Below are 15,513 nucleotides of genomic sequence, written 5' to 3'. Positions count from 1 at the left end.
TAAGTGGCTCTCAGGTATTGCACTGGGATTACTGCATAGATTAGACAATTATTTGAAGACTGTGATTCTTTGATTCTCTCATTCTAGAATGAAATGAGCAAAGAGGTTGTATTTATAGATGTTCAACACAGAGAAGGTGAGGATTTGAACTCAAGTGTTAATTGACAGATAACTAATTTAGATTGATCAGTTAACTCATTAGATTGATCTGTTAACGGAATTGATTGAAGAGTGAACTCAATTAATTGACCAGTAGACTGAATAGACTAGCTAGTTGATTAGATTGATTGATTAGAAGACTGAATTGATTGGAGAGATAAGTGGATTGATTGATCAGTAGACTGAATAGATGGATTAGTCAGAAAAAGGTGATTGAGAGTTAAAAGGATGATTGATGAGTTAACTAAGTTAACTAATTAGACATCTGATTTGATCAATCAGTTCTGATTTTAGCATGTGTTGTAGGAATTTGAAATTGAATTTGATTTTCATTTTCAATTTGAATTTGAATTTGGTCATTCGAATGCTAAAATGTACATGAAATTAACTGAAATTCAGATTTGGGAAAAATGTGAATTTGAAAATATGAAATTAGATGAAATTCTAATTTGGGGAAATATGTAATGAAATTAGATGAAATTATAATTTGGGGAATTGGAAGAATAAGTTAATTAATTTAAATAATTTAAATGAAATTATTTAAATTTAGGAAATAGAATTAATTAAATAATAAAAATTATTTAACTAAAGAAAAGGTTGTAATAAATTAAATAATTGATATTTAATTAATAATTAAGATATGGTTAACTGATTAAAATGATTTGAGAATAAAAATAGAATAATTAGAAGTGTTGAAGGGCGCTGAATAGAAGAAATAGTTAGTTTAATCAAATAATTAAAGAATTACTTAATTAAATAGACGAATAATTAGTGTAGAATTGATGAGATATTTTTCCCTCTTTGAGACAATGTCAAAATGACGTTGTTTCAAAGAAAATGAAAAATTTATGCCCCAGTATGCCTCAATGACACTAGGGTATAATGTCCCCTTGAGAGATTGTTTGTGCATTGAAGACATGAATGATCTCTAGAAAGATGAAGAATAATTAACTTGATGACAGGAATGAGTTTGATTTAGAAAAAGGAAATGGTTAGAATGATTTGTAGATTGATTGAATGATAAGATTGATAGGATTGATCTGATAAAGATAAAGTTTGGTTTCAGGAAGGATGCATCCTATATAAGACAAAAATGATAAAAAAAAATGTCTGGTTTCAGGAAGGATACATCCTGTATAAGACAAAGATAGATGATCATGTCTGGTTTCAGGAAGGATACATCCTATATAAGACAAATGATAGGTCAAAAACATCTGGTTTCAGGAAGGATACATCCTTTATAAGATGAAGATAGATAAAAATCCTTGAGTAGCTAAAAGCCAATTATAGATAAAGGTGAGGAATAATTGATCGATAGATAGAATAGTTGATATGAGAAAATGATAAAATTATAGATGAAAAGATTTAAGTGATGAGAGAGATCATGTTAGATGAAAAAATGATCAAAAAGAATGATCAAGTAGAAAAATGCTTGATGAGAGAATGATATGAAGAGACAATCAACATGATGAGATTAGAAAAAAGAAATGATATGATTGATGATGAATAGTCTTCTTGTCTTTATTCATAGTACAATACATTTTCATCATTGAGCCTTATTATGTAACAATGAAGCTTTGTACACTAGGGTATAAGGAACCAAGATGCATAGATATCTCATTGCAAAGAAACAAACACATAGCAAACAAGGAATGAACCCTCCATTCTGGGAATTATGTTAGGGGTCGAGGTATGTGTGGCATTCGCAAGCTAAATGCTCCTATCACATACACCCACTAGAGAATTTTCCCCATAACTTCATTGGTTCAAACCACAAACAATAAATAAATAAAAGGATCATGCCCATCATGGCTTCTCTAATAACTTTTGGACATCCTTGAGTAGCTAAAAGCAATGATCTTCACCAATTTGATAAAAAAGAGTCAACCGAAAATAGAAAAAACTCAACAGATAGCCTAATTGTGCCTTTGCTTTGATATGTTTGATGTGATTTTGATAATGTCTGGTTTCAGAAGTTTTGGACCTCATTTAAGACTGACCTGTATGGTTTCGAGTGTACCGATTTTGTTTAAGATAAGATGTTGATCACATTGATAGTTTGATAGATTGATAGATTAGACCGTTGATCAGTTTGATTGTAGATGTTTTGAAAAGATAGTTGTATCTTTTGTTTAACTTCGTGTGAAGTGTTTGTTGGACATCTGTTGGGGTGTTTGATTCTTGCAAGACAATTTATTGCAAGTTTTAAATTGATATTTGAATATTTTTGGATTTTGTGGATCGATATTGATTGTTTTTTGGATTGAATTTTGGAGTTTTTCTGTATGTTTAGGATTTTTTTTTGTTTTCAAATGTTTTTGAACTATTGATGAAACATGACCTGCCATTAATTCATAAAGATAAGACTAACTTGGACAAAACCCAGCAGTCATACTAATCTATGTCATTGTTTTGATTTGTGTGATCATTGGTTCTCATTTCAAAGAATGAGTACCCCGTATAAGACCAATTTGTCTGGTTTTGAGTGTACCCTTCCTTGTATAGGACATGTTGATGTTTGATAGAGTTTGATTGATTAACAAGACATGTGATCAGTTTGATTGTAGAATGTGAGAGTTTGCTTGCTTGTTGATTTGATTTGATGGATGGCCCATGCTTTCTTGCTTTGATTTTTTTAATTTTTTCATGACATTTTGTGTTTTTTAGGATTTTTTCATGACTTTTTGTGATTTTTTAATTTTTTCATGACATTTTGTGAATGTTTTTGATTGATTTTTTCATGACTTTATCAAAATGTTTTTGATTGATTTTTTCAGGACTTTATCTGAATGTTTTTGATTGATTTTTTCAAGACTTTATCTGATTTTAGGATTTTTTCAGTTATGCCTCCAAGTATGCATACCTATGATGATAACATGGTGATGCATAATGAGGTGGAGACAATGAATTTTTTGATATGAGTTATGCTAATGCAGGATGCATGACAAAAATGCAGTTCCTATTTGAACAAAGATGAGTGTGTGTGTCTTTCATTCTAAAATGCACTAATTGGATTGAAGGTGCGAAATGTTTCAGAGATAGGAGTTCAATCCATTCTCAAAAGACTTAGACCATCCAACTTAACACACTATGTAACCAAGGTTTATGACGAGAGGCATGAAAAAATTATCCATCAATTCTTGAAATTTTGATCTTCTTTTGCCCATGTGTGTGCAATTGAGTTCATTCTGACTCTTATAACCATCTAAGACCCTATGTGGCTAGCTACGCAAGTTCTTTTGATTTTAAAAGCAACCTGGATAAAGCCTCACTTCCAGCAAGATTTGATGGCTCCGATGAGGTTATGCACTGTAATCTCTCAAATATTGCTCCATTGTCAATAGGCGTCCATAGCCTTGATGGAGTTACTTGCATGTTCCCATAGTCAAGCTTTTTTTTGTCGCACTTGTATGCATGATATTTCAGTAATATATCATTTTTTATTTTTTTTGCCTTGAGATTGACATAACACTTTCTTTTATATTCTTTCCTTAACTTGTAAGTAATGAAACCTACTTGGGTATGACAATTACAACGACGCTGAAGCAAAATATTAGATTTTTCACCAGCCACATGACCAACTAGGTATCTATAATGACTTTGAGCTTTTGATTAATGTGTGGGATATAGAAATTGATATATTTTGGGTAACAAGACTTGATAGTGAAACTTCTACCCAACCAAGGATAAAGCTTAATCATAATGTGATGTTGAAGATGAATGACTAAAGGCCTCCTAAAGACTTCATGAACAAGTATCTAGGAAATGAGACAACCTTTGTTCCTTTCAATGCAGATAGTGAATAACTCAGAAAATAATCATGTTTTTATTGATGCAACTATATGAGAAAGCAATAATGATATGCAGCTATATGTTGTGGAATGGTGATATGCAAGCAACTATGATGCACTCTGAAATGGAGATATGCATTGCAATAAATAAATATACAAATGCAGTACTGAAAATTGAAATGAACCCACCCTTAGATGTAATATCTTTTTAGGTGCATGTTGTTATTGAGTTGGTATGAACTTTGTGTAGATAATTAATTGGTCTTTGTTTGAAGAGTTAGATGAACCTATCTTTTTCATTAGGATATGCAGTTGGGAGTCTTTCATGTACAGTTTCTGCTATATCCCCCTTATTTTCAAACCAATTCAGTTGTGGTAAACCTTCTTGCCGCCAACCTTTCAAGTGTGGGTGTATGAGGAAACTAGATTTTGGTTTCAAGTTGTGATATGAGCAGGTGTTATGCCTATTTTTATTGATGCACTTGAAGAGTATGATGAAACAATTTGGGTGTTGATTTCATTAGTTGGTGTTATGCTTATGCTTGAAGAAGATGATGTAACAATATGGGTGTTGATTTCATTAGCTAGTGTTATGCTTGTTTTTGTCACAACATTGGCATTTGATGATGATGCATATACCATTGTTGACAAGTTGTCCTGTGTAGTATGATCTGTATTGGTGATTTCATTGATAAGGGGTTCATGAACAACTTGTGTATTGGAATCATGAGGGAGACTAGGAGAAATGATAATGGGATCTTGTTTAGGAGGTGGATGTTGGATGGTACTTGAAAGAACATCTTGCTCTTGTGAAACAAGGGTGTTATTATGAGTGGAATAGAAAAGAATGAGGGGATCATCATAAGACTCTTGGTCGACGGGATCTTGATTGAAAATTGGGTATGATGAAAAGGCTTGTTCTTGATCTTGATATATTTCATGACTGATTTCTTTTGATTTTGGATTGTCCTCCTGACGTGTGGGAATTTGCATGGGAGATTTTTGGAAGGTTTCAACCTTTTGACTTGATGAGGAAGGATTTTGAATGAGATCCTCTGAATCATGACTTGAATTAGATTGGATTTGTGATATGGATACCCCTTGGGAGTGTGTGTTATTGGGTAGAGATGGTGTGGATTGGTCTTGTGTGACTTCAGGAGATGATGAAATGGTGGATAGATGTGGTTGAGTTGGATTTTGGTTGAAAGGGATTTGATTTTGGTTGAAAGGAGTTGGACTTTGGTTGAAAGAGGTTTGATTTTGGTTGAAAGGAGTTTGAATGTTGGGTTGGTGTGAAATTTAATTTGGACTTTGGTTGAATGGGGTTTGATTTTGGTTGAAAGAGGCTTGATTTTGGTTGAAAAAGATTTGATTTTTATTGAAAGAGGTACTTTGAGTGTTGGGTTGATGTGAATTTTGATTTGGAACTTGGTTGAATGGGGTTTGATTTTGGTTGAAAGAGGCTTGATTTTGGTTGAAAAAGGTTTGATTTTAGTTGAAAGAGGTGCTTTGAATGTTGGGTTGATATGATTGGTATGACTGACATGTTGGTTTGAAAGAAGGTCGACATGACTCTAATGTTGGTTGAACTGAGGTAGGAATGATTTTGTTGAAGAATGAAGGTTGGCATGTTTTAATGGTCTCACAAGAAGAAGAAGGTTGGCTTGATAATGATTCCCTCATGGTTATCACCTCCCTCATCATATTTTCTAACCAGCCCTTACGGTTGCTAGGATTAGTCATGTCTCTCATTTATTGTTGCAAAGTATTGATTTGTTGAGCTAATGTTTCTATGGATGGTGATGGAATAGGAATGGAAGAGATGAATTCTTCACCTTCGCTACGAAATGTCCATGATGTTTGCTTGATTGGTTTGAGCCTAAGATCACAACATGTAAGATGTTTTCTTCATTTCTAGAATGTTACATAAGTTTGATTTGATATTGATGTTTACAAGGTTGTTTGTTGCAGGGTTTTGATCTTGTTGATATTGAAACTTGAATTTGTTGAGGGATTTGATCTTGCTAATGTTTTTGACAAAAATTTGGTTGAGATTCCACTTTATTTTTGGTATTTTTTAAGATGTTTGAACTTGGTGAAATGTAGCAAAGGACACAATAGACACATCAAAAAGAATAAAACCATGAAAAGAATACTTGTTTAAGGAACTTTTTTCAAATTCCCCTGAATGTTGGAATCTTTTTCAAGACACCATTTTGTTTCCGTTGTATTTGGGCAATTCGATATCACATCAAGCAAACTCTCCTAAGGTCAAAAGGTCACAAGTATTATCACAGCCCACATCTTGATACTCTGTCAGCTCAAACAACCCTGTCACACCTTAAGGTGTGCCCATTTTTTTACCCTTTTCCAGAAATTAGACTAAAGAAGATTGCTCCTCAATTGGCCCGTTATACTAGGAGATATATGGTGAGTGTCTTGAGGGCGTATTCTTCCCCACCCTTACATTATGATAAAACAAGTGTCTGGTTACTGACTCAGTTAGGCTTCTAATTTCTAAGGTGTTTAAAAAGGGTTTCGTTCGAGTGGTCACAGTCAATAGTGCTTTACACTTTGTTGAGGGAGGTCTCCCAGTCTGTAAAGGTTATGCTCTACAGATTTTAACATATTGTCTAGGCGCTGAGAGAGGCACAACACCATTGTGACAACATGTAACACTCCTCGCATATTATTTTAATCACATACGCATTTATTTATAGTAGTTTGGATTATTTGGCTTTAGTCATTGCCACTTAGGTCCTTCCCCTCTCACCGACCTTAATGGCACCCTAAGGGCAACTCGGGAGGGTAGGCCTTCTAAACAATTTAATTGCAAGAAATAAATGAAAGCATGAAAGAAGAGAGTCTAGTTTTTTTATCACCCACTAAAGGGGAGAACATAATACCTATCCCTTCGAAGACACGAAAAACAAAATTTCTTTTTATCCTTCCATTGCAATGATTTTCTATTCTAAGTGGTGATGTTGCTCCACATAGACATGATGTTCATTTTAACTAGCATAGCAATGATGAAATTTGTTTTGTTCTTTTATTAAAGCACCAAAAAGAAGTGTTTCTAGGCTACCCCAACAGAAAAATAATAATGTTAGTCAACACATGGTGGGCTGTCCAGCCTAATTTTCAAATTATAGAGTTCTGTCTTTTCGCAGACAGAAAGGTATTATGGTAAAAACCAGAACTGTAACAAAACAGAAAATGAAAAACTAAATCTCTCAAATGCGACTAAACTACTAATCAAATTCGAATTGATATCATATCAAATGCGACATGATAAACCATCAATTGTGAATTACTATGTAATTAATTGTGACATGATGACTAATCAATTGCGACATGATGTGATAGCAATTGCGACTGCTTTTTTTAATTTTTTTTATTTTGAAAAAAAAATTAATTTTTTTTTTTGAACTTTTAACAAAAAAATAGAAGAAAAAGACAAAAGATAGAAGAGTTATTCTGCAATGATAATGTTCCACACTACGCGAGGCAACACATTGATTTTGTCAAAGAATTTGTATTTGGTTAAAAAGTGATGGATGGTTTTGTGATACTGAGCAATCTCCTATTTTTCTTCGATCTCACGGAGCTCCCTTTCAGCCTTTAAAAGTCTTTGATAAGCCTTTTGTTGTCTCCTATTCTGCTTTGCCTTTCTTGCACCTAAAATTTGGAATGTCACCTTTCCTGCCATTGGATTAGATACATTTTATATACAAAAATCAACTTTTCCAGAATTCGACAAAATTTCAAGATTAGATGCACAAGACAAAATCATTCAAAAATGACACAATTTTTTTTTGAATTCGCAATCCTTTAGAGCAATTGCGATATGATGTCTAGTCAATTGAGATATGATGTCATAGAAATTGCGATACATTATTGGCAATTATGAATTTATGCGTATGTAATTGCAATATCTAGTTTCTTGTGCACGTACAGATCTGCAAGTTTTGTCAAAACAGAAAAATGAAGGTTAGAGTAGATTCACGTCAAGTTCACCATTGTTTCTATGCCTGAATGTCATGAATGTATTAAGCTAATTAGCAAATAAGAATGAATCACCGATTCTCAACTAATTAACAAACAAACAAACATAATCAATAAAAATCGATACGAATGTAAAGAATGAATTCAAATAAGAACTCCGTCATTCTGCATCTTTGCTTTCATTGTGCTTCTCAAAATTGTGCTTGTAAGTGGCTCTCAAGTATTGCACTAGGATTCTTGCATAGATTAGACAATTGTTTGAAGACAATGATTCTTTGATTCTCTCATTCTAGAATGAAATGAGCAAAGAGGTTGAATTTATACATTTTCAACATAGAGAAGGTGAGGATTTGAACTCAAGTGTTGATTGATAGATAACTGATTTAGATTGATCGGTTAAGTCATTAGATTGATATGTTAACGGAATTGATTAGAGAGTGAACTCAATTGATTGACCAGTAGACTGAATAGACTAGCTAGTTGACTGGATTGATTGATTAGAAGACTGAATTGATTGGAGAGATAAGTGGATCGATTGATCAGTAGACTAAATATATGGATTAGTCAGAAAAAGGTGATTGAGAGTTAAAAAGGATGATTGATGAGTTAACTAAGTTAACTGATTAGACAACTAATTTGATCAATCAGTTCTGATTTTAGCATGTGTTGTAGGAATTTGAAATTGAATTTGATTTTCATTTTCAATTTGAATTTGAACTTGGTCATTCGAATGCTAAAATGCACATGAAATTAACTGAAATTCAGATTTGGGAAAAATGCGAATTTGAAAATATGAAATTAGATGAAATTATAATTTGGGGAAATATGTAATGAAATTAGATGAAATTATAATTTGGGGAATTGGAAGAATAAGTTAATTAATTTAAATAATTTAAATGAAATTATTTAAACTTGGGAAATAGAATTAATTAAATAATAAAGATTATTTAACTAAGGAAAAGGTTGTAATTAATTAAATAATTGATATTTAATTAATAATTGAGATATGGTTAACTGATTAAAATGATTTGAGAATAGAAATAGAATAATTAGAAATGTTGAAGGGTGATGATTAGAAGAAATAGTTAGTTTAATCAAATAATTAAAGAATTACTTAATTAAATAGATGAATAATTAGTGTAGAATTAATGAGACATTTTTAGGTGTCTACAGAAAGAAGTGCCAATATCCATCTCAAGGAAACATACACAATGATATATAAACTAAAATATCATGTACGATAAGAGCTTGACTACGGGAACATGCAAATAACTCCATCGGAGCTATGGACGCCTACTGGCAATGGAGCAATATTTGAGAGATTATAGTGCATAACCTCGTCGGAGCCCTAAAGGCTTGATGGTAGTGAGGCTCTATCCAGGTTGCTTTTGAAGTCACAATAACTCACGTAGCTAGCCACATAGGATTCTAAGGGTCTTCGATGGTTATAAAAGTTGGAATGAACTCAATTGCACACACATGGGCAAAAGAAGATCAAAATTTCAAGAATTGATGGAGAAGTTTTTCGCACCTCCATTCATAAATCTTGGTTACATAGTATGTTAGGTTGGATGGTCTAAGTCTTTTGAGAATGGATTGAACTCCTATCTCTGAAACGTTTCGCACCTTTAATCTAATAGTGCATTCCAGAATGAAAGATACACACATTCATTCTTGTTCGAATAGGAACTGCATTTTTGTCATGCATCCTGCATTAGCATAACTCATATCAAAAATTCATTGTCTCCGCTGCATTATGCATCATCATGTTATCATCATAGGTCTGCATACTTGGGGGCATAACTAAAAAAAAATTCTAAAAATCATAAAAAGTCATGAAAAAATCAATCCTAAAAAAGTCATGAAAAAATCAAATAAAAAACATTCACAAAATGTCATAAAAAAAATCCTAAAAATTACAAAATGTCATGAAAAAAACAAAAAAAAATCAAAAAATCAAAGGAAGAAAGCATGGGCCATCCATCAAATCAAATCAACAACAAGCAAACTCTCAAAGTCTACAATCAAATTGATCACATGTCTTGTTAATCAATCACACTCTATTAAACATCAACATGTCTTATAGAAGGAAGGGTATACTCAAAACCAGATAGATTGGTCTTATACGGGGTACTCACTCTTTGAAACCAGACATTCCTATCAATGATCACACAAATCGAAACAATGACATAGATTAGTCTGACTACTAGATTTTGTCCAAGTTAGTCTTATATTTATCAATTCCTGGCAAGTCATGTTTCATCCATACCAAAAACATTTGAAAACCATAAAAATACCAAAACATTTGAAAAAATTAAAAATCAAAAAACATCAAAATCACAACAAAAACATTGAGAAAATACCAAAAAAGAACCCTAAAAATAAAAAATCAATAAAAAAATAAACTAAAAAAAATCAGAAAACATCAAAAACTTGCTATAACATGTCTCACAAGAATCAAATATCCTAGTAGCTATCCAGAAAACACTTCGCACAAAGTTAAACAAAGGATACAACTATCTTGTCAAAACAACTACAATCAAGCTGATCCACTGTCTAATCTATTGAATTATCAAACTATCAACGTGATCAACATCTTGTCTTAAACAGAATCAGCACACTCGAAACTAGACATGTCAGTCTTATATGGGGTCCAAAACTTCTGAAACCAGACATTATCAAAATCACATCAAACATATCAAAGCAAAGGCAAAGTCAGTCTAACTGCTGAGATTTGTCTATTTTTGGTTGACTCTTTTTATCAAATTGGTGAAGATCATTTCTTTTAGCTACTCAAGGATGTCCAAAAGTGACTAGAGAAGACGTGATGGGCATGACCATTTTCTGTGTTTGTTGTTTATGGTTTGAACCAATGAAGTTTTGGGGAAATTACTCTAGTGGGTGTCTTTGATAGGAGCATTCAACTTATGAATGCCACACATACCTCAAACCCTAGAGTAATTCCCAGAATGGAGGGTTCATTCCTTGTCTTCTATGTGTTTGTTTCTTTGCAATGAGATAGCTATGCATCTTGGTTCCTTATACCCTTGTGTACAAAGCTTCAATGTTACATAATAAGGCTCCATAATGAAAATGCATTGCACTATGAATAAAGACAAGAAGATTATTCATCATCAATCATATCATTTCATTTTTCTAATCTCATCATGTTGATTGTCTCTTCGTATCATTCTCTCATCAAGTATTTTTCTACTTGATCATTCTTTCCAATCATTCTTTCATCTAACACGATCTCTCTCGTCACTTGATTTCAATCTTTTCATCTATAATTTTATCATTTCAACATTCTTATCTATCAATCAATTATTCCTCACCTTTGTCATATTTTATCATTCATTCAATTTTTATCTATCTCCGTCGTATACAAGATGTATCCTTCGTGAAACCAGACGTTTTTGACCTATCATTTGTCTTATACAGGATGTATCCTTCCTGAAACCAGACATGATCATTTATCTTTGTCTTCTATAGGATGTATCCTTCCTGAAGCTAGACAGATCATTCTTATACAAGATGTATCCTTCCTAAAACTAGACGTTTTGATCATTTTTTGTCTTATACAAGATGCGTCCTTCCTGAAACCAGACTTTATCTTTATCAGATCAATCCTACCAATCTTATCTACAAATCATTCTAACAATTTCTTTTCTCCAATCAAACCCATTCATGTCATCACCTAACCATTCTTCCAACTATCATCTAACATTCTTCTTCTTTCGAGAGATCATTCATGCCTTCAATGCACAAACAATCTCTCGAGGGGGCATTATACCCTAAGCATCACCAGGGCATACTAGGACATAAATTTTTCATTTTCTTTGAAAAAACATCGTTTTGACATTGTCTCAAAGAGGGAAAATGTAGACACCTAAAAATGTCTCATTGATTCTACACTAATTAATCATCTATTTTAATCAAGTAGTTCCTTTAATTATTTGATTAAATTAACTATTTCTTCTAAATCAACGCCCTTCAACACTCCTAATTATTCTATTTCTATTCTCAAATCATTTTTAATCAATTTATCCTATTTCAAATATTAATTAAAAATAAATTATTTAATTAAATAAAATTTATTCTTTAAGTAAATAATCTTTATTATTTAATTAATTCAATTTCCTAAGTTTAAATAATTTCATTTAAATTATTTAGATTAATTAAATTCCTCCATTTCCCCAAATTATAATTCCAAATAATTCCATCTAATTTCATCTCATTTCTCCCAAATTCGAATTTCACTTCATTTCATCTAATTTCATATTTCCAAATTCACATTTTTCCCAAATCTGAATTGCAGTTAGTTTCATGTGCATTTGAGCATTCGAATGACCAAATTCAAATCCAAATTGAAAATGAAAATGAAATTAAATTTCAAATTCTTACAACACATGCTAAAATCAAAACTAATTGATCAAATCAGTTAACTCAGTTAACTCATCAATTATCCTTTTTAACTCAAAATCAACTTTTTATGACTAATCCATCAATTCAGTCATCTCCCTAGTCTATTCAGTTCACTAATCAATCAAATGAGTTTACTAATCCATCTATTCAATTCACCCTTGAATCAATTTAGTTGACTACTCAATCAAATGAGTTAAAAAAATCAATCAACTCTGTTAACTGATCAATCAATTTCAGTTGTCTATCAATCAACACTTGAGTTCTATTTCTCACCCCCTTTGTGTTGAAAATCTATAAATTCAACCTCTTTTCATCAATTCAATCTAGCTTTTTCAGAATCACAGTCTTCAATATTGTTGTCTATTTTATGCAGGAAATCAAGTGCAATACCTGAGAGCCACCTACATAAACAACATTGGAGAAGAACAATGGAAGCACAAGTGGAGAATCGGGAGTTTTAATAAGTTTGATCTTCTTATTTCTTTCATTTATTTCATTGAATTAAGTTTAGAATCAGTTTAATTAGTTAAGGATTCTTGTGATTCATCATTTTAGTCTAATTAGCCTAAGATTTTTGATGATTTCAAACATGATGACAATACCTCCTATCCTCATGGTCATGACATGTATCAGCCTAGATATAGTTCTCCTCATTACAACACCATACCAAGTGGTCCATATCCAAGCTATAACTATGTCCCTCCTCCATATGAATACACCACCCAAGAATGACTTGCAACAACAAATAAAGGATTTGCAAAAGCAAATGGCAAACATGAATACACCAAATCAACAACACACAATGAAAGATATGTTTCCTTACCCATTTGATAGAAGAAGTCCAATTCCTCTATTCCCTCCACATTTTATGACACCAAAATTTGATAAGTACAAAGGCAAAGGGGATCCTAAGGCACACATAAGACAACTTTTCATAGATTTCATTGAGTAAGAAGAAGAAGAAATGTACTTAATGAGATTGTTCCCACAAAGTTCAGGTGAACAAGCAATGGAATGGTTCTCTCAATTCCCACCTAGAATTAAGTCATGCAGTGATCTATCAAAGGCTCTCATACAACACTTCTCATACAACATTGAAACAGATGTGTCAATAGCTACCTTATGAAATACTACATAGAAAAATGGGGAACCTTTTGCTTCATTCTTAAAATGATGAAGAGGTCTTGCTAGTCAATGCTCTTGCGATATCCCACAAAAAAACAAATGGTAGAAATATTCACTCAAAACGTCAACAAGGATATTGGATATGAGCTAAGAAAAGCTTGTTTGTCTACCTTTAAATAGGTCAATGAGAAAGGAATGGCAACATAAAAAGTCCTCATTGAACAAGGTGTCATTAAGATATTCAAAGAGAACAAAGAGGAATCAAATGGGAAAGACAAACCCCACTTTTGGAACAAGAATAAGAACATAGTTAATGATGGGGTAGTAGATGCAAATGTTGTAAAACCTAAGATAACTTTCCTTGGTGCAAGCTCTTCTAATGCAAACAATCAAGTGAATGCTCAAAGGTCATCAAAGCCTCAAAGAAAATACACACCATTGGGAGAACCGATTGAAACAACATTCAAGAAATTGATTGCAAATGAGCTCATAACACTACCAAATAATCCACCATATAAGCCTAAAGTAAGACCAAATTGGTGGAATGATGATGAATATTGTGACAAGGGAAAAACCAAAACTACAGATAATCAAGATAATTATACCAAGATGCCCTATGACTATGGTTCTACAATTAATCACATTTCAATGGATAATCATGTCTCAACCATCATTATAAAGGAAAAAGCTCATGAGGGTTCTACTCGAAAGAGTAAAGTTGTTTTAAAAGGCATTCGACCATCTTATCCATCCTCCAAAAATGAAGCCTCTGAATGTAATTTCACAACCCATTGAGATAAATTCACCTTCCAAGGTGTTTCATCTAAGACCATAGCCTCATCATCCACCAAGAATGAGTATGACCTTGTAGATAAATTAGGAAAGACACCTGCCCTCATTTCCATCCTTGAGATTTTGCGTATATCCCCTTCACATAAGGTCATCCTTGACAAAACTTTGAGAGAGACTTTTGTACCCAATGATCTGAACATGGACCAGTTTCAAGCCATGGTGGGATACCTTTTTGTTCTGCATTACCTCACATTCACAGAATCTGATGATGCATCCATAATCCAGCCTCACAATGCACCTCTACATTTTGAAGCCTTTCTCCATAAAAACCGAATAAAACAAGTCTTGATAGATGGAGGAGCAGGTCTGAATATTTGTACATTGAATAATATTAAGCAATTGGGATATTCTAAAAAGGCTATGAATTCTACACATGCAATCACCATGAAAGCATACGATGACAAAGAGAACTCATCCAAGGCATAATCACCTTACCTCTCAAAGTTGGGCCAATTATGAAGGATGTGGTATGTCAAGTCCTTGATTTAGATCTCACATATAATATACTCTTGGGACATCCATGGATTCATGAAATGAGAGCAATACCATCAACATATCATCAATGTATCAATTTCCCACACAATGGAGTTGAAGTGACCATTAATGGTGATCCAAATCCATTCATATATTGCAATAACCTATGACCAAAATTTGAAACAATAATACCAATCAATAGAGAATCATCTCCATCATTTGCATATGTTGATCATGAATCATTAAAACCTTCAACATCGAAAGAAGGTGAGCTTAAAGGGAAATATCAAGACAAAGGCATGGGCAAGTACACTCTAAATCAAACTAGGTACCTAAGACAAGTAATGGATTCTCCAAAAGAGTATGGATGACCACATCCTTCTAAAAAGGTATCTATCATTGCACTAAAATGGGATCCTACTATATTTAAGAAGTGGGGTGAGATGGAAGAAGAGGACTTAAACAAAATGCTTTATAAAGAACTTGAAGAGGATAAACAAGATCACATGAAGATACCATGTGAAAAGTATGGCAAAGGATTCAAGTTCTTACAAAAATTTGGATATGATGGAAAGACCCCTATTGGATTACAAAAGAAAGGAAGAATTGAACCATTGCAACATTCAAAAAGAAGCACTCCAAAGGACTTGGTTTCATACCCTTCAGATTAGGCACTCACAAG

This window comes from Cryptomeria japonica, chromosome 3, assembly GCF_030272615.1.
Source record: "Cryptomeria japonica chromosome 3, Sugi_1.0, whole genome shotgun sequence".
Taxonomy (NCBI): domain Eukaryota; kingdom Viridiplantae; phylum Streptophyta; class Pinopsida; order Cupressales; family Cupressaceae; genus Cryptomeria; species Cryptomeria japonica.
Note: the sequence above shows the minus strand (reverse complement) of the source record.